Here is a 26133-nt window from a genome sequence, read left to right as displayed (position 1 = left end):
GTAAGACCTGTTACTATTCTTTGAGCTGACTCAGCAAGAGGGGCAAGAGTTGTAACTCATTCAATATTACAATGTAAGTTGATATTTTGCCTGGTCCTCTTGGCAAGGGGGAGATCTGTAAAAAGTGGTGCCAACCCTCAGCACCCACTTGGTAGGACTGGTGGAAGTCAATAAGGTATTTTAAGGAGCTGGATAATAGATCAAAAAGGGGGCAGAGGAAGAAGAATTCTGGAACTTACTTAAAATCAGATGAGAAATATCATGTCCAATGATTAAACCTCTCTAATCAGAAAATGGCTGTGGAGGCACAGCCAAAGAATTACAGCCAACACAAGTGATTGAAGTCGCCCCCAACATAGATCACAAGGTACAATTCAGGCTTGAAGTATGCTTATTTGTGGTGAAATGAGGCAAAAAAAAAGAAAAGCATCACAGGAAGAACTAAAAAAGACACATTAATAATGTCAATGTCAATGTCAATGTCAATGTCAGAAGTTCTTATATAGCGCAGCTTTTCACCGTGAGGTCTCAAGGCATTTAACAAGTTTTTTAACATTGCTTCACATCACCAATGTGATCACGCGACTCCTCCCACCACTCCCCCCTTCCTGATTAAGAGGAGATAAATTGAACAGGGAAGCCAGCCGCGCGGCAGTGTGTAGCACGTGTTGGGAACCTTTGAGTGGGAATTTGTGTGACAATATTTTTAATACTTTTAAACTGCGTTTTTGCACATGGTAAAAGCCTCCCCTACCTGCCATCGCCTCCCCGGTCCGTCACGGCTTTTTGGTGCCACTTGAACGGAGGGACGCGACCCCTCCCACCACTCCCCCCTTCCTGATTAAGAGGAGATAAATTGAACAGGGAAGCCAGCCGCGCAGCAGTGTGTAGCGCTTTTTGGGAACCTTTGAGTGGGAATTTGTGTGACAATACTTTTTAATACTTTTAAACTGCGTTTTTGCACATGGTAAAAGCCTCCCCTACCTGCCATCGCCTCCCCGGTCTGTCACTGCTTTTTGGTGCCGCTTGAACGGAGGGACGAGACTACTCCCCACCACTCCCCCTTCCTGATTAAGAGGACTATAAACCTAGATGGCGGAACGGACGCGCAGCGGGCGCGCCACCAGTGCGCCAAAGGCAAGCCTGTCTGCACCCGTCTGCGTCCGGACGGGTCCAGGGGCCACAACCCCCTCCCCTTGTGCCCCTTAGATGAAACAGTTTAGCAATGAAAAATTATACTCGCTAGCCGGCCCACTACCCAGAGCATGTAAACACTCAATTATTCCTTCGAGTGATGATTACATCTGCTTAGTCTGTAATCTCCACCCTGTAATAGATCCCCATCCAGTTCCTATCAATCCACCGAAATGTAAAATACTGCTTTTAAATTGTAGATCACTGCCGAAACCCACAGCTGAAATATCCATTTTGCTCGAAGAGGAACAGCCTGAGATACTGTTTCTCACTGAAACATGGCTTACCCCTAGCTCTGAACCTGACATTATTCAGGCCTTACCTACCTGCTATTCCATCTCAAGGGTTGGCCGACCTTTTGGGAAAGGTGGGGGGATAGCCATTATTTATAAGCAGGGTCTAACGTGCCGGCTGACCGGCAGCCCAGTCCCGGACTGTGAGAATACAGTCTTTTCTATTGAGTTCTCGCCTGTCCTCACCTTTTCCGGCATGCTGATATACTGAACCCCTGGTCCCTCAGCCAATTTCTGTAATACTTAACCCCGAACTAGCAGCTGATCTGGCCAGCTCACTCTCAAATTTTGTATTGTATTGTATATATAAAGCGCTTATCACCCAGGGGTCTCTAAGCGCTTGCCTTGGGAACCCATCCTGGTTTTTCCCTGTAAGATAACCCCTACAGGGCATCCCCAAGGTGAAAGCCGGGCATCCCGCCGCGGGGGGCCGATGTGGAGATTAAGCAAGCTTAATGCCCAGAGTTGCAGAGTGTGAACCCATGATTAGGTCAGGCACCAAAGCGAGAATTATCGAGTCCGTGGACATTTTGAGCTCAAGACCCTGCCGCGTCGGGAATTGAACCCTGGTCCTGGGTCTGACCTCTGCTTCAGGGTCTGCCTGCTCTAACCAGTGAGCCACACTTCTCCACCTCCACTCTCCTGGGTGATTTTAACCTCCACTTTGATGACCCTTTGCAGACCTCGGCCACTGAAGTTACCAAACATCTTTCAGTTTTTCATTTTACCTCCTTATTGGGGGATTTTAACCTCCACTTTGATGACCCTTTGCAGACCTCGGCCACTGAACTTACCAAAGATCTTTCAGTTTTTCATTTTTCTCATAAAATTACCGAACCTACCCACATAAAAGGTAATCTTTTAGACCCTGTCTTTTTCGAACTCAAAAGATCTATCTGGAGGAAAGCCCATCCCGATTCCTTGGTCTGACCACCTTCTTATACCCCTTATCTGGTCCCCTCCATGTTCACCACCCCCTCTTACTCAACTTACTCCAAGAATCGCCCATGGTCTAAACTATCTATCGAACAATGGACCTCACTACTGGAATAAACCCTCCCAGAGCTATCTTTGGACGCAGTTACAGCCAATGATAATTTCAATCTCAGGGTAAAGAGGTCCCTAGACTCCCTCGTGCCAGTACAAAAAGATCAGAAACAACAAGGATGCCAATCATAAACATTAGCACTCCACTTCCCTTGCGGGCTTAAAACAAAATTGTAAAAAACCTGGGGAGAGCCTGGAGAAGAAATTTCTCCCCAGACAAGAAAAAACTTTATAGAGAGAGTATCCATCACTACAAAGCTGAAATGAGAGCTGCACAGGCAGATTACTACGGAAAGAAAATTTCAGCCGCCTCCAGCTCCCCGCGGGAGATGTTCAGTATAGTTAAAACTCTCTCTAAAGCTTCCATCCCTTTAGCTAGACCCGATCCCTCTGGAGATCAGTGTGATAAGCAAGCAGAGTTTTTTGCAAATAAAATTGAAATCTTCTACTCTTCCTTTTCAAATGCTAAAAGTGATTTCTCCGCTCCCTCAGTCCCTGGTAGCGCGATTTCCTAGGATAATATTCCGGCTTTGGAAATGCCTACCCTAAAAAGTATTTTCCCCAAAGTAAAGAGCGGCTCACCCAATGATCCTGCCCCTCTAGGAAACTTAAAACTGGTAGCTGATGTGGTCCTCCCAGTGATCCTAGACCTTATTAATCCTTCTCTTTCCTCTGGAACCGTTCCCCCCATGTGGAAGGAAGCAATGGTAAAGGCTCTTCTAAAGAAACCAAGCCTTGATCCGGCAGACCTAGGAAATTACCGACCAATATCGCTGCTCCCTGGAATCCATAAAATCACAGAGAAATACCTTAACCTAATCCTCACCTAGAGACTAACAACCTTATCCACCCGACCCAAACTGGTTTACAACCACAACAGGGTACGGAGACAGCCCTAATGTCAGTAATGGAACAATCTAGAAAAATAATAGATGCAGGTGGCACTGCGGTGGTCCTGCTCCTTGACTTCAGCGCGGCCTTTGAAACCGTAAATCATCAGATTCTTATTCAAAGGCTGTGCAACTTAGGTATCTCTGGAACAGTGCTGAAACGGCTAACCTCCTTCCTAGACAATAGATCCTTTCAAGTATTTAACAACCAAGCTACCTCCAAACGAACCTCCCTTCGTTGTGGAGTGCCGCAGGGATCTTCTTTAAGTCCCAATTTGTTCAATGTTTACACTAGTACCTTAGCCGAGGCCGTTCTACCTTTTGGAGTCCACTTAGTTCTCCAGTATTCAATCTTTCGTAGATTCACATGCTTGTATCTTCCCCGTCGTCATGGTGGGAGTCTCCCGGTAAAAAATAACCATAGCAGTAGAAGAAAAAAACTGCCTGAAACCATAGAGTAGTAAAACCAGAGGGTAACCTCTCCTCCTCATTATGTGGCCCAAACTACAGCCAATCAGCAGCCAGCCCCAGCCTACACCATTCCCAGCAGAGCCACCATACCTCAGATTTCCAACCGCCTTCCTGTGAGAAGGAGCCTCCCTGAGCTCTGCTCAGTTTATTCTCTCTTCACTGACCTTCTGACCTTTTTCAGTTGGAAGTCAGGTACTGTTCTCTTTTTTCTTGTCAAGGATTATTTCTTTTATAATGTCTGAAAGCTCCAAGAAGAGCCTTTTCAGAGCTTGCAGATCCTGTGGCAAGGCTAGATTATTTTCTGAGGATCCTCACAAGGAGTGCTTATACTGTCTGTACCCAAAGCATATCCCTAAGGACTGCAAGTATTGCCAGACCTTCTCTGCCAAAACTCTGAAGGATAGAGAAGCGCGCCTCTTATTATGGCTTCAGAAAAGGAAAGTTCAAGACTTGGAGTCTGAAGGAGAAGCCAAGGGACACACCTCTAAAAATCTAAAAAGAGGGTCCTCTGAGGAAAAGGGAGAGGTGAGGAAGCAAAAAGCAGTAAAAACTAAGGAAGGTGAACCTTCTACTTCACTCCCTCCAACTCCTCTCAAGCCTTCCTCAGAAAAGAAGGCTCCGTTGTCGCTTCCGTCGACGAAATCTGCTGAGATTCCAGTCAGATCGCCGACGAGGCCGTCGACGACGACGACGACCATTCTGTCGACGACGACGACAGTCTCGACGACGACAGCTTCGTCGACGTCGATGACAACGACGACTCTGTCGACGGTGAGTGCCAGACCTTCGTCGAAAAAATCCTGTCGCACCATCCGGAGGACAAGAAAGAGGAGGCGACTACCATTCTACAGGATGGAGCCAGAGCAGCGTCGGAGTCCTTAGACGTGGCAATGGACATAGCGTCTATAGCCTTTCGCCAGATGGCTGGGGCGATAACCCTGCGGAGGCAAGGTTGGCTCAAAGCTACGTCTTTTCGACCGGAGGTCCAGGCAAAAATATTGGACATGCCATTTGATGGAGAAAGCCTCTTTGGCAAGCAGATCGACGAGGCGTTACAGGGGATAAAAGCAGATACCGATACTGCTAGATCCTTGGGTTCATTACAACAAGGCCGTTATCAGTCCTTTCGTGGCCGAGGATCCAGAGGACACTTTCAACAGCAGTGTTCTTCTTACCAATCTAATCGGTACCAACCTTACAACCAACAGGGTTACCGTCAGTACTCCTCCAACCAGCAGTATCGGTCCTCAAACACTTCCTTCCAACAACAAGGAAGAAGAAAGCCAGAGGGAAGCACGACTCTGGTCGCAGACAGTGATGTTCCTCAGGCGCCTCCATTACCGCTTCAGATCGACCAGTTCCACTACCTCTCTCAGTTTCTCCCGCATTGGCAGTCCATAACATCGGACAGATGGGTATTAGACATCATTACACAGGGTCACACCCTGGAATTCTCGCAAAGGCCTCCAAATCGTCCACCTCTCTGCAGAGTTCATCAGCACCTAGCGGCTCTCAAAGCAGAGGTCTTATCACTCATACTGAAAGGAGCGATAGAGGAAGTCCCATCAGACCAGCGGGGAACAGGTTTTTATTCACACTTCTTCCTTATAAGGAAAAGGCAATCATCAAAATGGAGACAGGTGCTGGACCACAGAGATCTGAACACATACATAAAGAAGATTTCTTTCCGTATGCTGTCCTTGCAGGAAATTCTGCTACTGCTCCGCAAAGGAGACTACATGGTCTCTCTAGACCTGCTGGAGGCATACTTCCACATTCCGATACACAAAAAGCACAAGAAGTATCTGATATTCATGGTGGCGGGGCGCCATTACCAGTTCAGAGTTTTGCCTTTCGGCCTGAAGTCTGCCCCCAGAGTTTTCACAAAATGCATGGCTCCTATAGCGGCGCATTTAAGGCAGCAAGGTCTACAGGTTTTCCCCTACCTAGACGACTGGTTAGTGAAAGGACCAATCAACGCAGAGATCTCTACGGTCCTGCACGGATCTCTTCCAAAGTCTAGGCCTTTGGATAAACAAAGAAAAATCATTTTTTATTCCGACTTGTGCTCCACAATTCCTAGGAGCAATCTTGAAAACACAGGAAATTAAGGCTTACCCTTCAGAAGAAAGGGTAACAAAAATCTTGAATCTGACTGCATCTCTGGCAACAAAAAAGTTCACTTCCATCAGAATATTCAAGTCATTACTGGGAATGATGTCCTCTTGTATTCCACTGATCCCCAACTGCCGTTTACAGATGAGACCGCTGCAAGAAGCCCTGGACAAACAATGGGTCCAAGCCCTGGGTTCCTTCGATGACAAGCTGGTCTTAACCTGTCAGATCAAACGTGCAATGTCATGGTGGGGTATCAGGAGCAACCTAACAAAGGGCCTGTCATTCGAACCTCAATCACCAAGCTACGTCATGACATCAGACGGTTCATTACGAGGTTGGGGAGCGCATCTGCAAGACCTGGAGATTCAAGGCCTTTGGTCTCCTCAAGAGGCAAAGCTTCACATCAATCTCTTGGAATTAAAAGCCGTCTCCCTGGGCCTTCAGGCTTTCCTTCCCAGGATCCAGGGTTCATCGGTCTTAGTGCGGACAGACAGCACAACAACAATGTTTTACCTACGCAAGCAGGGTGGAACAAGATCAAAACCCCTGTCGATTCTGGCACAAAGAATTTGGAAATGGCTATTGTGTCAAAACATAACGCTGCAAGTGGAACATGTTCCAGGAGTAGACAACACAAAAGCGGACCTGTTAAGCAGGTCATCCGACATTTGCCACGAGTGGGAACTATGTCAGGTCCAGCTGAATCGGATTTTCAACGTATGGGGCAAGCCAAGTCTGGACTTGCTTGCAACTCAGAGCAACAAGAAATGCAAACATTATGCCAGCAGGTTCCCTCAGCAGGATTCGAGGGGGAATGCTCTTCACCTCCGACGGACAGGGATGTTTGCCTATGCCTTCCCTTCCTTTCCCCTGATTCCCAGATTACTGAGGAAAATGAGATCAGAACCTTGCCAAATAATACTGATAGCCCCAGCCTGGCTGAGGCAGTTTTGGTATACGGAGCTTCTGCAATTGTCGGTGAAACCAAGAATACAGCTCCCGATAACCAGGGACTTGATTTCCATGAACAGAGGTCAAGTACTTCATCCGCAATTGACCTCTCTGAAATTGTCCGCTTGGAACCTTTTGAGCACGAATTCCAATCTCTAGATATCTCTCCGGAATGTTGTGAAATATTACAAAGTTCCACAGCGCTGTCTACCAACAAGACATATACTGCAAAATGGAAGCGATTCTGTAGTTGGTGCGTTGCTAATGCAGTGCATCCCTTGACGTCCTCAGCTGAGAAAATGCTCCCTTATTTACTGCATTTAGCCAGATCAGGGCTGGCGCACTCATCTATTAAGGTCCATCTAGCAGCAATTTCCAGACACAGAAGATCCCCAGGATGCCCATCTTTGTGGTCTAACAGACTAATCAAAGAATTCTTAAAAGGGCTGTTCAGGAAGTTTCCTCCTGTAGCGTCCTCCACCTTCATGGCATCTTAACACAGTCTTGTCACAGCTTATGAAAGGTCCGTTCGAGCCCATACACAAATCGGAATTGCAATTCTTGTCATGGAAGGTAGCATTACTGCTGGCGCTCACATCAGCCAGAAGAGTGAGCGAGATCCAAGCTTTTCCTATTTTGGACCCCTTCATTCAATTCAGGCCGGATAGGGTGATGCTAAGAACTAACCCTAAATTTGTGCCTAAAATACCCTCTTATTTTCATCTAAATGAACCTGTGATCCTGCCTACATATTTTAAAAATCCTTCCTCAGCGGCTGAAAAAGCTCTACATACTTTGGATATTGGCAGATGCCTAAAATTTTACATTGAAAAGACAAAACATTTTCGCAAATCAAACCAACTGTTTGTTGCTTACTCGGGGCCCAGAAAAGGTCTGGCCCTGTCACGTTCCTCCATTTCCAGATGGAAGGCCTCTCGACATGAAAGTCCGTGCCCATGATACACGGAAAATGGCGACGTCTTCTGCATTGCTAGCAGGAGTACCCCTTCCAGACATATGTAGAGCAGCAACCTGGTCGACTGCTCATACATTCACCAAACATTACTGTCTGGACACGGAATGGAAAGCAGATGCAGGAGTGGAACAGGCAGTTCTGTGACATCTCTTTAAATAAGGTACATGTTTATGAATCGTATTCTGCAAATTTTTTTTATATGATATGTTTTCTCTTTACGCTAATAATTATAATGGCAAAGTTTTATTGATCATGCCTTTGGATTTGTAATAAGTTCTTTTTAATAGAAGCAATTTATGGCACACAGCCCCGAGATAGGAAAGGGGTCTAGCCTAGAAACGCTCTAACTACAAGAACTGCTATCTACTCTGATACAAGCATGTGAATCTATGAAAGATTGAATACTGGAGAAAGAATTAGTTACTTACCTGTACAGTATGGTTCTCCAGTATTATCTTTCATAGATTCACATGCGCCCGCCCGCCTCCCCGATTCCATTAGGTAGACCACCTTTTATCTCTGGTTTTCCTGCATAGCTCACTCTTGGGCGGTAGGAAATCTGAGGTATGGTGGCTCTGCTGGGAATGGTATAGGCTGGGGCTGGCTGCTGATTGGCTGTAGTTTGGGCCACATAATGAGGAGGAGAGGTTACCCTCTGGTTTCACTACTCTATGGTTTCAGGCAGTTTTTTCTTCTACTGCTATGGTTATTTTTTACCGGGAGACTCCCACCATGACGACGGGGAAGATACAAGCATGTGAATCTATGAAAGATAATACTGGAGAATCATAGTGTACAGGTAAGTAACTAGTTCTTTACCTATGCAGACGACTCACAATTGGTGATCGGGTTCAATAAAGCGGAAAGCTTTCCTTCCTGTCTTCCCCTCAGCCTGGAGGAAATTTCAAGGTGGATGTGGGACTCGTTTTTAAAACTTAATGGAGAGAAGACAGAGATTATGATTCTAGGCAATCAATCTCCCCACGACATCGCGGAAAGATGGCCCACTTCCATGGGTCCCCTACCCCCACCCAAAATCCAAATAAAGAGTCTGGGGTTTTGGTTGGATAGGGAATTAACATTTAAAACCCATACTCGGAAGACAGCAGCCGTTTGCTACGGGATATTAAAAATGATTCAGTAGGTTCTCCCCCTACTCCCTTTCCAGGCTAGAAAATTAACAGTTCAGGCCCTTGTGCTCTCCAGGCTGGAGTATGCCAATGCCCTCTTTTTGGGTGCCCCGGCTGCCACCATATCCAAACTTAAAGTCACCCAAAACCGGGCGGCAAGACTTCTTCTGCATATTCCAAGCCATCAATCTGCCAGACCAGCTCTAAAAACTCTTCATTGGTTACCAGTCCAAGAGAGAGTGAAGTTCAAAAGCTTATCTACTGTTCATAAGCTGCTGTTCAAAGCCGGCCCCCAATCCTCCAAGACATCATTAAGCCTTATGAACCCTTAAGATCCCTTCGTTCTGAAAATCAGAACCTCGCCATTAATCCTAGGATTCGTAAGGCCAGAAGCGGACGTCGATCTTTCTCGGCCAATGCCTCCAGACTCTGGAATGCACTTCCTCTTTCCCTTTGATTTGAACCCAACCATTTTCGATTTCGAAAAGCTTTGAAAAAACATCTTTTTCCCAACTAAGAGACCCCCCTTCGCTGCCACTGTAAGTGCTGGGATGCCTCCGGGTAGCCATGCGCTATATAAGTGTATTTACAATTACAATCACTATACAATCATCAAACAATGCAAATGTATTTGAACAGTTGAATGTGGATTGAAATATGTCAACATGTTTCTGTGGATTTTATGGTTTCCTTCTTCGGGACTAAAAGGTTATTCTACTAATCCGATTTACACAATATAATGAATGCCAATTGGAAGATACACCAATTTCAAAATGAATAAAACATTTTGAGTGCCCACCCTACATTCTTCATGTTTTTCTTTCTTCTGATTGTTTCTGTATTCAGGTCAAATCAATCCAAGTAGTCCCAATTTCTTTTGCCACATGAAACTACACCTTAACCCAGCTTGGTAGGCTCTCTACAACAAGGGTGATCCTGCTATACAGCTCAGTATTGGGTGCCTCGCCACATGTCAGGCTATATGCCTTCAAACTACCATAATAACAAGATTTGTTAGGTCAGTCTCTTACCCACAGGAACAATGGAAAAGCACTGTGTCCAGACCTTGATAAGATTATAATTTACAAGATACAGAAATCAACACATTTAGAACTTCAGAACAAGGCTCACAAAATTCAAAATCCATAGTTAAAGAAAAATCTCAGAGGAATCCTTAATCTTTAGGGGCCTGATTATGAGTTTAGCGGTGCAGCAGCAGGACCACTCAGCCGCCGCACCACCAAAACCTGCCCCGTGTATTATGACTTTTTTAGTCACTGGCTGGCAGTTTCTTTGGCGTTCCCACAGTGATGCCTTGAGAATTGGCACCGCAATGCGAACATCAAAGGAAGTTTCAACACAGCATGGACAGTGAAGCCTGTCCAGGCCATGCTGGAACTGGGGATGCATGCACACAGGGGTGCACATGTTGTGCCCTCCTGTGGGCATCCACATGGAGTGAAGCACAAGGGGGCACTTTGGAGCCCCCTTTCTTTCCTCACTGCCACTGTTCTCCTGGAGAAAAGACCACCATAAAGTCAGTGGCAGTGAGGTAAGTCGTAATATGTTTGGCAAGACCGCTGCGGTCCCACCAAGCATATTACTGCCTCAAGACCATTCCCTGGCAGAGTTGGCGGTCCCAGGGCATCACGACCCCCAATATCATAAAGTGGCAGTCAGAAGACTGTCACCACCGCCCCACCACGAGTCTGCCAGTCCGAGTACCTAAAGACTCGTAATTAGGCCCTTAATGTACATTTGGAAATTATTTACTTTTACGTGCATCTACTGTATACAGAGAACTATTAAATAATACGGACTCAAGATTTTTAAAGGAAAGCAATGTAAATGATTGAGGTTAGCAGATTCGTAAGGACATTTTGAGAAAGTGCTGCAATAGCCATGGTTCAGACACGTAGGAAAATCTACCTGACCTTAAGTTAAATGTGATACAGCAAATAATCTATAGATAATAGTTTGATCACCAAAGAAATTAACTAAATAATGCCTACAAGAGTTTGCGTTGGAGAGGTGAATAGCTCATGCCAATTTAGTTCACTGTTTTACTCACTGTAATAATATTACATTTTGATGGGAATAAATCCTTACTGGATTTAACTTGATCTCTGTCGTATTCTAAACACTTTTCATATGATCTTTTATTGACATCTTTAACATTAATAATTTACAACAAGACAAGAAAATATGACTAGGGAAGACATTGATGGAAAGTAAAGGACTTATGTTAAGCAACTAGAAAAGCAGGTCAGCATTCAAATTTCAGAGCTGGATCCATGTTTAGACTCAGTTGGCATCTTTTAAAAGTTGTTTTACAAATCTAGGGAACATGTTACCAAATGTAGTAATATGTGGGGTAGCTTCATGGAACTTTACATGCGGTGCTACAAAGAGTCACCTTATTTGTTTTTCTGTTTTCCTTGTGTCACTTTCCTAGATTTACACTTACTGATTTATTGTTTTAAAGGATGGTTGTAGTTCTTCTTTTGCTCATATATTGTGTTTTTCAATTAATGGGAAACAACATGTCAAAATGAAATAAAAAGATCTTCAAAAAAGAAGCCTTGTGCCAGTCAAGACTGCCAGGAAGTGAAGGATGAAGGTCATGGATGAGGTGTAGAGGTGGACGTGGGACAGTTGGATTTCTCCAGCAGTGGAGGTTTTGTGACAGGGAGGATTTACATTCAATACGACAAAGCTGGCCAGATCTTTTATAGTTGCTAATCCTTTAGTATACATTTGGCAGGACATTAACATGACATTAACATGAATAACATAAACAGCCACAACAAAACTTCTAAAGATCCTGTGCATAGAGTATGAACATTTTATCTGAACACTAGGTTGATGGTGCTCCAATACAATATCCACAAGCCAGTATTAACCCAGATGTGATTTTCACTCATTCACTTACATAACTGTTACAGTTATGCCTCAATCCACATAGTCATAGTGGGGTTGCACAGAGCCATCTTTTTTTACAGACTGTAAAGGGCCCCAAAGTCTTATTGTAGAGGAGAATCTAATCAAACCACAGTAGAGTGCAATCCACTAACCAAAGAAAAACCGGAAATACAATGTAAAAAATAATTGACCCCAAAAGGCTATAACCAATAGACTGGGTCTCAGAGAGATAATTGTGTGGTGTGCTACATACTAGATCAAGTCCCATGCTTAATCTTTCATTAGTTCTGGAGCAAGGGTGTACCTGGTAATCTGCCACAGTGTCTACTGTACCTGGGCCAAACACTTCCTAGCCAAACACCTCCTGAACTGCCATGCTCCTGGCATAAACCATTCTGCCAAACCCTGTAATCAGATCAATCACTGTCTACTGTGTTGAGCACTTGAGCGAACACTCTCTGCTGCTGTGCCGTGCACATGAAGAACAATGTCTGCAGCTGTCCCCTGCATGTTAAACGTCTTATGTTGCTCTCTATAACCATATAATAGTCTTATGACAGTGCCAATTGTGTCTAGTACAAGTGAAAACTGGGCAGCAGCCTTAGGCAGCAGAGCAAGCCTAATTGTGCCAAACAAATTAGGTACAATAAATAGGGGACAAGGAAAATATAAATTTACTTTTTGGGGGCAAAATTCCTCTCACTAGCCATGCCGTCTAATGTAGCCTGCATCACAGCAAGCATTGCCTACTGCCCGCTGCACCTAAGTAAACATGTTCTGCTGCTGCGAGCTGCACCCTTTCTTTTTATAAACACTTTCAGATTTTCTAAATCTAGCTGCATTATAGCGGTTTAATTTCTCCATCATCATCTTCTTCTTTAAATCCTCTGGCCAAACTCTGTGTTCCCAACTATCAGTTTTTGTCTTGATAAGATCACAGAATTTACTAGTCTTTTAAATAGTTATCTTATAGGTTTGTAAGAAATTGGGTTATTACTTAAGAAGGTGGAAGCCCCACTCAAGTAATAGGCACAATCCTTGTCAGGATGAACCACAAAGGTCACTAAATAACCTTGGGCCTCATTTATGAGGCTGTGCGTCACTTTTACGCTGCCGGTGCGTCACTTTTTGTGACGCACCAGCAGCGTGAAAAATGTGCTTTGTTGCACCATATTAACAAAGTGACGCATCTAGGTAGATGTGTCACTTTGTAAACCCCTGCGCCACATTATACCTGCACCAGGTATAATGTATGCAGGGGAGGCGTTCCGGTGCAAGAAAGGGTCGTAGAAGTGACGCAGTGAAATCTACAAGATTTCACTGCGTCACTTCTAGGACATCGTTGCGTCAAAATCTTGCGCCTGCCTCACAGCAGGCGTAAAACTGGTGCACGCCCTTTCACATGGGGCTTGCCCCATGTGAAAGGAAGCATTGCTGGAGTTGCGTCACTTTTGTGACGCACTCCAGCAATGCGTCACTTTTGCTCAATACAGATACGTCAGAAATACTGACGTATCTGTAACTCCTTGCACCATGATGCGTCATACTGTAAATATGACGCATCATTGGGGTCGCAAGGAGGGCGCAGTGAAAAGTGACGCATCGCAGTTTTCACGCAGCGATGCGTCACTTTTCATAAATGAGGCCCCTTGTGCTTAACCCTCTGGTAGCTTAGCACAAAAGCATCCAGGCTTAACTTAGCGGCATTGTGTCACGCAAGAAAAATCTCAAACCAATTTAGAAAAATAGAGTACAATTGAATAAATAAAATGAGACCAAAACAACAATAATCTAATCAGTAGGCTCAGAGTTATACATTTTTAAAGCTTCAGATAAAAGCTGCCTCTAGACAAAGGCACAAGTTCAGGCTGACTGCAATAGAGTGTGGGTCGGATACACAGTCCTGTAAAGAGTGCACTGTCTCAAAATCCTAGTTTACGCACGGACTACAGCCAGATCTTCGTGTCGGCGGAGGTACAAGGAGTTTGATGTCAGTGCAATGAGCAGTTGTGGCTGATGCTTTGCGTTGACAGTTTACACAGGCGGTCGCTGTTTGGTGCAAACAGCAGGGTGACATCTGAACTTCCCATTGGTGGGATATGAGGTGACCGGAGCTGACGCAAGGAGCCCGCCGGCAGTTGCGATGGGCCATGTGAGAAGTTGGCCTGGTATGTGATGCTCACTAATTCTAGTGATCACCTTGTACCATGCCAAGCAACCCTTATGATGATCGGTTGTAAGTCAACCTTATAGACCAGTTATCCTAGTAGTAACGTGGACAAAGCAGTCTTAGGCTAAACTCTGAAAGCCATGTGAAGCCAGCAACCCCCTTGAATACCAGATGAAAGGACACCACACAGATATATACTGAAAATATATATATATTTGTTAACTACCAATATCCCCTGAACTCTTTATGAGCACAGAAGCACAAGCGTTAAACAAAACACAGTTTAAAATACACAAAAGTTGCACAATATGGATGAGCCCTAGGGGCCACCTAAACCGTATACTAAGAAAGTGGTATAAGAGATACCAATCGAAAAGGAAACAGGCCTAGGGCCTTGGGAATCGCTGGAGCTGTTCGGGACTAGCAGTGACTAAGTCGGGAAAGGCCCGCGGGACTCGGGGTGCAGTGTTTAAAGTGCACACACTCACCAATGCAATGTCTATGGTGCGTAAAAGTTATAAAGTTAGTTAGTTAGGAACCTTCCGAGTTACCTAGAAAACTGAAACTTAAGACACAGGCCCTAGAGGTGTGTACCAGTGTGGGAACACCGGCGTTGCTGAGTTACCTCACCCACAGGACGCGGGTGCATAGGGTCGAAGTAGTGTCGGGTTTCGTCACGCTGGTCGATGGTGCTTGGAGCGGAAGATGCTGCAGGCGGCTCGATGTGAAGAGTTCCGGAGGATCCAAGGGTGGATCTGATGTCGTGAAGACCTGAAAGCAGAGGGGACAATGTTCAAAGTCACTAGCCAGTAACTACTGTGGAACCAGATTGGAACCAGGCGATGTCGGGTGCAAACAGGCGTTGAGGTGTAGCTTCTCTCTGCAGCCACGTGGACACGATGGGTCGAGGACATCCAAAAGTCAATCACGAGCTGTCCCACGCAGGCTTCTCGCTGTTGGCAGTATCGGCAACTTGATTGGAGCAAACAGGCCTTGGCTAATGCAAGCCATGCAGGAATCGAAAAAGGCTTATCACTCGGACCAGCAAAGTCAGAGCGGGTGCTCCTTTTTACAGGAGCGAGGGCAAGTCTGGAGCAACCAGATCCGCAGTGTAGTTTGTTGGTTTCGTTGCCAAGATGGCCGCTGACCACGTGGCTAGTGGCCGGGATGGCGCGTTGAGTGGCACAATTCAAAAGGGCCCCACTCAGATTGTGGAGATGCTGGGGGGCTGATCTTTGGTGCAAGGACTGCTCGGTGATGAGGGTTCTCATTCCCCAAAGCACAACATCGAGGGTGCCTCGGATGCTGCGCAGTCAGCTCTTCGGGTGTCTTTCAAGAGGTCCGGTCCCACGTCTCTCGATGCCTCCACGGGTCCCTTCTTTGCAGGGACTGTGGATCGGGCTGTGGAAAGTCTGGGAGTCTGGGTCTTGTCAGGCTCTGGGCTCGTGCTCCGGCAGGAGGCGGCGGCAAAGCAGACGTCGAGTTGCTAGTTGGTACCTGTGTTCACAGGGTGGCCACTCCTAGGCCACAAGGGAGATGCTCTTCAGTCTTCTGTGCAGCAGAATGTCGAAGTCCAGTCGTCTTCTTAGTATCAAGTTGATTCAGGATGATCTGAGGTGCTCTGGCACTGCTCCCACTCTTATTCCCATTCTGAGGGGTGGATCACTTGCTAGGTCCTTCCTCTGGGAGGGACCAGGAAGGGGGCGGTTACACCCCCTTTCCTTTGTCCAGCTCCTTGCCAGGCCTGGGTCTGGAAAGTCCCAGGACCGGTTTGGACGGGCTTATGCACGAGGACACCTTGTGTGCCCCGGGCATGTCTCAATCTATTCAGCCCTGTCCTACCCGATACACAAAATCCTGTCTGGGGTGGTGCTCGCACCTCCCAAGGCAGGAAACCCTTTGTCCAAGCCTCCCTTGCTGGAAGGACTCCCAGCAGCAGGAGGTCAGACTTGTGTCTGTGGTGGCAGCGTCCATTTTGTGACGCTGAGGCTCTGGTTAACTTTAACCGGGGTTAAGGCTACACACATGTCGTGTCCCTCTAGAAGGGTGGAATGCTATCCCCGTCGACAGAACTGTCGAGGGGATAGTATTCCAAATCGTATGACACCTTACTCGACATGTTTTGATAAAGCCAAACCAAAGTTAGCATATAACCGCGAGGATTATAATGCACTTAAGAGTATATGGTATGGCAATATCCCGGAACAGCTAAGGGAGTGGTTCCCGACAGCTGCAGACAGGCTCAGCTCATGCTAGAGCACCATCTCACATATTTCCAAGCACTCTGCCTCCAGAATTGAGGAGGACTTCAATAGGAGTGGCTGATAGGAACATATGTGTCCAGTTAAGGTTAGATATAGGGATACTATATCTAAGTAAGAGGTGATTACACCAACTTACCCCAGCTGAGTGATCAGCCAGTTGTGTCAAATATGGAGGCCAGGACAGGGGTGGTACAATACATGCTGCAGCCCCTGGTAGGCCTTGGAAACACCTATGCCCTGGGTACCTAGGGTACACTATTACAGGGGCCAATAAGGTGAACCAGTTCCAATTCGTAATGCACCTAGGGTGCATTGGCAGTAATTTAGAGAGAGAACAGCAGGCTGTGGGTCTGATTAGCAGGCCCACAGCCACATTAAGTCATAAAACAGTGAAGCAAAAAGCAAAAAGTTGGGGTGACCATAGGATAGCAGACCCTCTCTCCTACAGGCCATAAACATCTGGATTTTTATCTAGAGTGCAGATTACTGTTGATTTAGGACAGAAGTACACTTTACTGGCAGCCAAAGGTCCAAGAGGCTAGTAGAAAGGCTCACGAAGGTCCAATTGGTGCTGGTCAGTTAGGCAGGTATAGGGACGGCTTCTGGAAGCTTGTTGTGTTCCAGTAGCTCAAACAGGAAGTCAGCTATCTAATCCTTGGAGTCACTTTTGGGGAGTCTTGGGTTCAAGGCAACCAGGTCCAGGCCTCCTTCTTCAGACAGCAGAATATTCTCCTGAATATTTCACAGGTTCAGGAGTGATATGATGAGAGGTTCTGAAGTTGCCAGCCTTTGTATCGGGGTAATCCCCGGCATACTCCCGAATTAAATGAAGCTAAAAACAAAAGCGGTTACAGCACACCCATTAATACATATATCCATCCAAAAACAGTCTTGGATAAATATTGAAAAGGTCTAATTGCTGATACAGTCCTTGGCAGGATTTAACATGAACAATCTAATGAGACTACAGGTGCACTGAATATGGAAGCAGTCCAAAGATGTCATCTGTTGATTTTCATTAACTCTTTATTATTTTTCTCAAAAAGTTCCCAGCACACAATTTAGCCGGCACGTGCTGTGGAACGTATGACCTACCCGGGTAGCAGCAACAAACGTTGCCGTGGGTGCAGACTTTTGTAAGGTTGCAAACTAATCACGGTCTTGCGTATGTATTAATGGGTGTGCTGTAACAGCTTTTGTTTTTAGTTCACTTGGATGCATATTAATACTTACTGTGTTAACAACACCTTTGGGTAGTAGTTGTATTAGGCTACTTTTGCACCCCGAACAAATTTCAGTGATAAAATTATTCACACTCAAATTGTGGTAAGGTGTAAAACACAGATTAAAATTGATTTTGCAATATCTTTCCCTCATAGGGACCACTACTACCTATTTCTCCTCTTTACATACTCCCAAACTAATTCTGGTCAATTTTTCCACTTCCCTTGGTTTGGCTCCAAACTGTATATGGTAACAAGGGCAAAAGCAGTGTCTGGTTCCTTTGTGTGTGCTGCAGGCAGGGTCCTTTGAAGTGTAGTTAGTGCAGGGCAGAGCTGCTTCCCTGCCCTCCTGTCAGGAATACCCATTCCCTCATCACCTATGCCAGAACGGACGGAACCTCTGTTTGCGGAAATGACGAAGCGCGAAACGAAGTTCCACTACATGAGTGGACGAAGCGTTGCAGCAGTCTAGTGGGCAGCAGTCGGGGGGACGTTGCTGCGCTGACCGCCTGGCTACCGGCTACTGGGATATCGTGACAGCAGTCGTCAGCCCGGAGAATTCCCCTACCAAAATGAAAGTAGCGATCATAAAGAGAAAGAAAAGGGGCAAACGAAGACTCACAAAGAAAATTTGGAAAGTAAAATTTGAGGGACTCAATAGCTCCGCTAGAGACTAAAAAACTGAAAAAGTGACTAATGGGAATAGAGAAACATGTTCCCTAAGACACACCCCAGAGCAAGTTATTACAGGTCCACCTACTAGTGATGACCCTTCGCAGGAATTAAATCCCCTGGTACCTGAATTTAAAACCATTGGCTCAATTAAGAGCAACAACTGGCTGCAACAGTCTACAAGTTATATTGACATAAGTACAGTGCCAACAGCACAAACCGACCTTTAAATTTCCTCTAATATGCTCGAGATAACTGACCTTTTTCCGACATCTCATTATTCATTAAACCAACAGAAAGCTTTTAGGTTACTAAGTAGCCTGCCTTCTTTACCAACGCTTACATCACCAGAGATAAAGTTGGTGACTTTCCACGATAGTCTGGACAACAACATAGCCAGACTGGAATTCTCGTCCAATCTGATTCCTGCTATTGTTTTGAAAGAAAGCGAAAAATTACATACAAAAGAGTTTAATGTAATATCGGTAGGAAACAAACCCATGTCCGAGCCTCAAAGGAGATCTACAGTTAATTACCAGACCACAAAAATGTTAAAAGAATAATGCAGCCTCGGACACCCGGATAAACTAATAATAAGCATTGAGGACAGAGGTAGATGGATATGGAATCAAGTAACAAGGAACACTCAAAACAATAACATATGGTCGTGGTTATCAAACAACCAAAATAGAAATAAGCAAAAAAAGGTTGCTAAACTTTCATTTCATCAGTAAATCCACCATCGTCTCATGGAACCTAGATGGTCTAAATCATCTCAAAATATCTCGGTTGTTAGATATTCAACCTTCAATAGTTTGCCTACAGGAAACCTGGTTAATAGATAACTTTGACCAAAAAAACTACTTTGTTTTTAATACTCCAGCTACAAAGACCAGACGGGGTCATGCAAAGGGAGGCTTGCATATCCTGCTATCAGAGGATCTAAAATGGGACTTTGAAATAATTCATCTATCTAGCCCTAATGTTCAATGTCTTAAATTAAAGCATTTTGATAAAAATCTTCGTGTTAAGCCAATACTTCTGTTTAATGTTTATGTTCCCCCTGGGTCTGAACACAACACAATACTCTTAAATGTATTTGAACAAATAGATATCTCCCTAGGTTCAATTGAAAACAATTGGGAGGCTTAGTATTCTACCTGACTAAGATGGACTCAACTTCCGAGGTGAGAACGGCGGCCATCTTAAGAAAGGGAAAAGAAGCGAATCACAATGGAAACTCTATCCATATGAAAATGGGTACGAACAACAGCCTTCTTAAGAAGGGGAAAAGAAGGGTATCACAAGGAGAAATCTATCCATATGAAAATAGATAACAGGTAGTATGCTTCTCCTCCGTGATTTTAGTTTTTGTTTGTCCCACACCACTTTTCCATCTCGGCCCTGATGAAGGTGTTGCCCCGGCAGGGGCTTTACACAGAAACGCACGTTGGCGTTTAATTTATCTTGTGTCCGTGGATTGTGTTTCCTCTCACCACCGGGACGATACACGAGAGCTTTTCATCTGAACATCATGTGGCAGTTTTACCATCTTGATTGATTTGAGATGTCATGGAATTGTTTGTTTTGCAGTACGAATGTATTTGTCAACCTGAATGCATGCTAGTATGATTGATAGTTCTGATTGGGATGGGTGGGACATTGTGTATGTGTATATTTACTGTCTAGTATTAAACCTCTCATGTATTTATCTTGCAAAAGCTTGACAATCATGTTTTGATTGTATGAAGATAAAAATGAAAAATTAAATTTTGTTAAAATAACTTGGTTGTTAGACTATCGATAACATGCAATTGCCAGCTCTGGTGTTTTTGTGTAATATTTGGGACCCTCTCCCTAGAGCCTTCTTGGAATTATCACATTTAGGCAGGTGACCTTTGTGTATTGGTTCTACTTATTTCCCCAGCTCCACCAGCCTATTATTAGTTTTCAGGGGTCCCCTTTGTAGTGATTGTCGTGTCTCGATATCAATAAGGACAGACAATTATATTATGTGGTAAGGAGCGTTATTCTCTGCTTCCTTTGGCGCCCTGGTCCCTACTCTAACTGCCCTTAACTTTTGTGGCCCCTCCTCCCATCCCGACTACTAGACTGCTCACAATATCACATCTCCCCCTTTGTTACAAAAGAAACACAACTGACTTGATTATAGTTCTTCAATCAGTCTCTTGGGCTTGTGAATGTCTCTTCGAGGTCGAAGATTCATTCCAAATTCTGCAGACACAGCTTCTGCCTGTCGATCAGGTCTCTGGAGTGGAATTAAAAGACTAGGTCCTTCTGCCTCTCGTTGAACCGGATCTCCATCAAGTATCTCCTTCATGGCCGGGGTACATTTCTGAAAGTGAGACATATTTTGAGTAATCCGTCTGTTCGCAGACTCAGCAGTGATCATGGTACCTTTCTAATGAGTGATAGTCAATGGTTCCTCCTTGAACCTACAGTCCGTTTTCTTCGACTGCTCCTGTTTGACCACCACACAATCCCCTGAGTGAAGAGATGGAACCTTGGCTCTCCGTTTCGTGTCTGCATACACTTTCATTTTATCCTTGCCAGCTTGATCAGCTACCGAGAGTTCTCGATGTATGCGTGTTGGAGACACCGGTCTCAGAGCTCCTTTCCAGGTTGGGATCCCCGTTCGGATGGGTCGCCCCAACATGAGAGTGGCAGGGCATTTTCCGGTAGTAGCATGTGGTGTTGTCCGATAGTCTCTTAAGACCTCATTGAGAGACACTTGTAAGTCTTTTTTCTCTAGGGTGGCTTGTTGGAAAGTCTTTTTTAAGGTGGCCATAAATCGTTCAATGGTACCATTGACTTGTGGCCACAGAGGCGTGACCTTCCGATGTTGAAAGTTGAGATGCTTTGCGAACTCACTGAACTCATGTCCGTTAAAAGGAAGGCCATTGTCTGTCTTTAGTTCCTTGGGAACAACCCAGGCAGCAAACACCTCGTCTAGCACGGCAATTGTGCTGGAGGCGTTGGTAGATGACGCAAACTGGGCTATCGGGAATCTCGAGTACTCATCCATGATAGCTACGACATACCTGCCTGACAGGAGAGGTCCATAAAAATCCATGGCAAGCTCTTGCCATACCCCACTAGGTAACTTAGTCATTTGAAGGGGAGCTGGGGAATCTCCAGACGTCACTAGTTGACACTGGGGACAATCCTTTAACGTGAGCTTCACCATTTGATCAAGTTGGGGGAGCCAGACTCGCTCCCGGGGGGCTCTCTTGGTTGCCACCACTCCCCGATGACCTTCATGGGCAAGATTAACAAAACCTTGACGCAACTGCCTCGGATTGACGATCCGATGGTCTCTCAATAGGAGTCCCTCCGAGGTAGCGGACAACTCTTCACTGACGTGTCGGAAGGCCTACATCTCTTGCCGGAGTTGCAGATCACTCTGTTCCTCCACGCTGTCATGTCTCCAGCGATGTGTGCGCAGGCGTCGCACTACCTTCTGAAGAGTGTTGTCCTGTGCAGTAGCTTCCAGTATTGCTTCCAATGGAACTGCCGGTGGTCGGGGCACACCTACCACAAAGTGGATGTACTCCTCAGTTATCGACGGAAGTGAAACCTGAGATGCCTGAGGGTGTCTGGACATATAGTCCGCGGGATTCTCTGCTTTGCCGGGCTTATGAATGATTGTGTAAGTATACTCTTGTAAGTGTAATCCCCACCTTTCGATGCGAGGTGGCATCTTGGCCTTTGGATTACCGAAGATGGTGACAAGTGCTTGGTGATCCGTAATCATAGTGAAATGTTTACATTAAATGAATACGTGGAAATGCTCGCAGGCCCACACGACCGCTAGGCTCTCTTTCTTGGGCTGAGAATAAGCCTTCTCGGTGTCTGACAGGCTGCGACTGGCGTACGCCACAATGTGTCGCCGATCAGTGTCATTGTCATATTGAGCCAGAATAGCACCCAACCCCACTGGACTAGCATCCACTGTTATTTCTGTCTTCCTTTGGGGATTAAAATAGGCTAAATTATCCGCCGATTCCACTGCCTGCTTGATTTCCTGAAACGCCCTCTCACACTGAGAGCTCCACACAAACGGTTGTCCTTGCTTGGTGAGGGTACGGAGTGGGTGACTGATGGTGGCATAGTCCTTGATATATCTAGAGCAGTAGCTTGCCATGCCCAGAAACGATCTGACGTCGCTAACGTCTTGAGGGCTCTTGGTGGTGTTAAGCGCTGTCACTTTCTCGGGGTCAGGCTTCACCCCAGCCCCTGAGAACACATGTCCGAAAAACTTGAGGGTGGACTGATGGAATTCACACTTGTCCTTGTTGAGGGTCAAATTGGCTTCTAGGCGAGCCTGGCATACTCGATCCAGAGCTTGATCATGTTCCTGTGTGTTTGACCCATACACCAGGATATCATCACTATAGTTCAGTGACCTCCTGGAATATTTCGGCTGCAGAGGAGATACCGAAACTCAGTCTCTTATAACTAAACAAACCTTATGGGTGGCAAAAGTTGTTATGTACCTTGATTTTTCGTGCAATTCCAGCTGATGGTATCCCTTGTTTAGGTCAAGTTTAGAGAATACCCTGGCACCATTTAATGCCGAAATCATATCACTCAGGTGAGGTCCTGGGTGCCGCTCTCTTTCTATGGCTGTATTGGGGAGCCTCATGTTCACACAAAACCGTACCTTTTCAGGGGTGCCCTTCTTCGGAACTATGACCACTGGTGACACCCATGGTGTGGGACCATCCGTTTTCTCAATGATGTCAGCCTGTAAAAGTTCCTGAATTTCATTCTCTACAGCCTGTTGCAGGTGAAAAGGCACCCGCCTTGGATGTTGAGCAACGGGGCGTACTTGATCATTGATGTGCACACGAATCAAACATTTGTTCATTTTCCCGAGCCCGGTGAACAACTTGGGGAACTTACGGGCAATGTCTGGATCATCACTGACCCGATATAAGATTTCAACCAGTCTAAGGCATTCCGCTGTAGGCAGACTGAGGAGACAATCAGCCTCCGGACCTTCTATGACGTGGATGAATGCCGACACTGAGGTAGACTCATGCTTGAGTGTTGTTGCAAACTTCCCCAGGCATGGAAGTGGTTTCTTTGCCATCCAGGTAAACACCCTGACATGTGCTGGGCTCAGGACGAATGGTGGCCTCATTTCGTTGTATTCTGTCACGGGCATGTAGTTCAAGGATGCACTACTGTCTAGCACAAATTTTGTCGCATGTGTCCCCACTTTGATGTCTAGTGGCGGATATTTCTTTAGCTGATCCGGGTCAGCTACCATGCAGATGTATTCGTCCGTATATGCAGATTCTTCCGAGGTTGACCTCGATTCCCTCGATGATGATCTCCTCGGTGACCTTCTTGTCCATTGGGATCTGCGAGACTCCCTGATGGAATGCGAAGAGCCCGAAGATGATATGACTCTGTCCTGGACAGCTTTCACATGGTCTCGCTTGTCCTCTGTGCGAGATGACTTTGTTGTCTCTCTCCTTCTCTCCTTGCTATACACTCCGCCCATCACCTCAAAATGATTTTTCCGTCCACACTTCTGGCACTGTTGACCCATCGAGGGACACACATCTGTATGCGGGAAGTCATACCCACATCAATAGCATTTTAGTGAGTGCTCTTGCTTCCTAGCATAACTTGATTTAACATCTCTCTTTCCTGACTCATAGCGCCGATGACCTCTGTGTTGGTGATGGGACGTGGGACGGGATCTTCGCTGTCGCTCGTTTGACCTTCTCTGAGCGTTGTTGCTTTCCGTTCAATACGCATGTTCTCTCTTCTCACTACGCCCCGTCTCCATATTCTTGGCATGTTCTTCTGCTTGGTCATATACTCTCGTCATTTCCTCTATTTCGTTGAGATCATGACTCTTTCTCAGCAGCCGCCTTCGGAGTGTCTCTGAGTGGCAGCCCTCAATGACTCTGAGGCAGATAGCATCCTCTGTCGAGAACGAGTCAAAATTGCAATGTTGAGCCAATCAGCGTAATCTGGATATGAATGTGCTCATCATTTCTTCCTTGTCTTGACGAGCCTGATGGAATACATATCTCTCGTAGTCCACATTTCTCTTGTGCACAAATGTTCTATTTAAAGTGTCTCGCACTTTGTCATAGGTTCCTTTGTCATCCGTCGGCAATTCTTTGATTATCTTGCCAACCTCTTTGCCGACCAGATTTTGCAGTGCAATTAGCTTGTCTCTGTCTCTGGTAACTTTGGACCCTTCCAGATAGTCCTCGAAATCCTCCAACCACTCCTGCCATCTAGGGCCCATGCTTCCTCCAGCCACCAGGGTCAGTGGTTCCGGGGGGCACAGATGTGAGACAATAGGCGCGACAGGAGCGGCCACCGCTGCACCGCCTCTGTTCCAATTTGGTGAGTTCGATATGGCTGGACTGATACGGTAGTGTCACGTCTGTGCACTGACTAACACTTGCTCTTGCAGTGACCAATGCTTGTTTCGTGATTATTAATGCTTGTTTTGCAGTTATCAATGTTTGTTTTTGCACTCACCAATGCTTGTTTTGCAACTGTCAATGCTTGTTTATTTTTTCTTTGCTGTTATCAATGCTTGTTTTGCAGATATCAGTGCTTGTTTTGGATTCAGTCTTGGGATGCCTGACTTCAAAATGGCCCTCATGCATTTGACAGAGATGTCCTTCAGGAATGCCGCCAAACAGAAACTCTCATTTCCCACAAGGTTTAGCTGCATTCATTCTTCTGATCCACTCAGTTCCATCCAGCACTCACCGACTGCTACTTCCACGGGCAGCAGGGTTTTCTCTGCACTTCTCACGCTCCTTGGCCACCACAACCATTCAGGTAGGCTCAGGAGTATGCTCCCGACTCGTTCCGTTACGAGCGTGCCGTTTCTCACGCATCGGGGGTGAGCCCCGATTTCAGAGGTATCGGCGTTTTCTTTCCGCGCTTCTTTACACGCTCTCCACTCCTCAGAGCGTCACGGCAGGATCGGGGTGGGCTCTCGACTTCCTCTTTTATATCACACAGCTCGTTGTGCGCCGGGATGCACTCCGGTTTCTCTTTGGCGCGAAACTAGCGCTCAGTTTAAATTACATGCAGCACTCGGCCACACTGATTCAGCGGAACTCCACGCGATCAGCGAATCGCGGAGCAGGTAATTACCGCTAGCCTCGAGCTTCAAGCGGCGGCTTCATTGGGACACACGTGTCTCACGGACAACTCTCTCCTCGTGATGCCCAGGGATCAGACGCTTCTTCTGGGGTTCTGTGGGCGGTTGGCTGCATCATCCCACCTTCGTCGCCAGTTGTCGTGTCTCGATATCAATGAGGACAGACAATTATATTATGTGGTTAGGAGCTTTATTCTCTGCTTCCTTTGGCACCCTGGTCCCTACTCTAACTGCCCTTTCCTTTTGTGGCCCCTCCTCTTCCTCCACCCCGTAACTCCTCCCATTCCGACTACTAGACTGCTCACAATATCACAGTGATCTATATTTCCTGCAAGGAGTGAAGGAGGGGAAAAGAGCGGGAGAGAGAGAGAGACTGAGAAAGGCAAAGATTTCAATCTACAATGAAGTGCTACCACCTCAAATAGACCAGGACTCGAGATAGATGTTTGGTCGACCGGGAACACACCAACGCCTGCAAGATGCTGTGGAAGGGTGGTTCCCCGAATGAGGGGTGAATCACATTCTTATACTGTTTAATGTGGAACTACAGGTCATGGGGTTGGAACATTTGACATGCGCTCTTAACGGCAAGTCTTCGGAAATATTAAAATGTAGAAGTGACATTATGATGCAAAAAGGTG

Source organism: Lissotriton vulgaris, chromosome 3_1 (genome assembly GCF_964263255.1).
Source record: "Lissotriton vulgaris chromosome 3_1, aLisVul1.2, whole genome shotgun sequence".
Taxonomy (NCBI): domain Eukaryota; kingdom Metazoa; phylum Chordata; class Amphibia; order Caudata; family Salamandridae; genus Lissotriton; species Lissotriton vulgaris.
The sequence above is the reverse complement of the archived record's forward strand: the minus strand, read 5'-3'. Positions refer to the sequence as shown.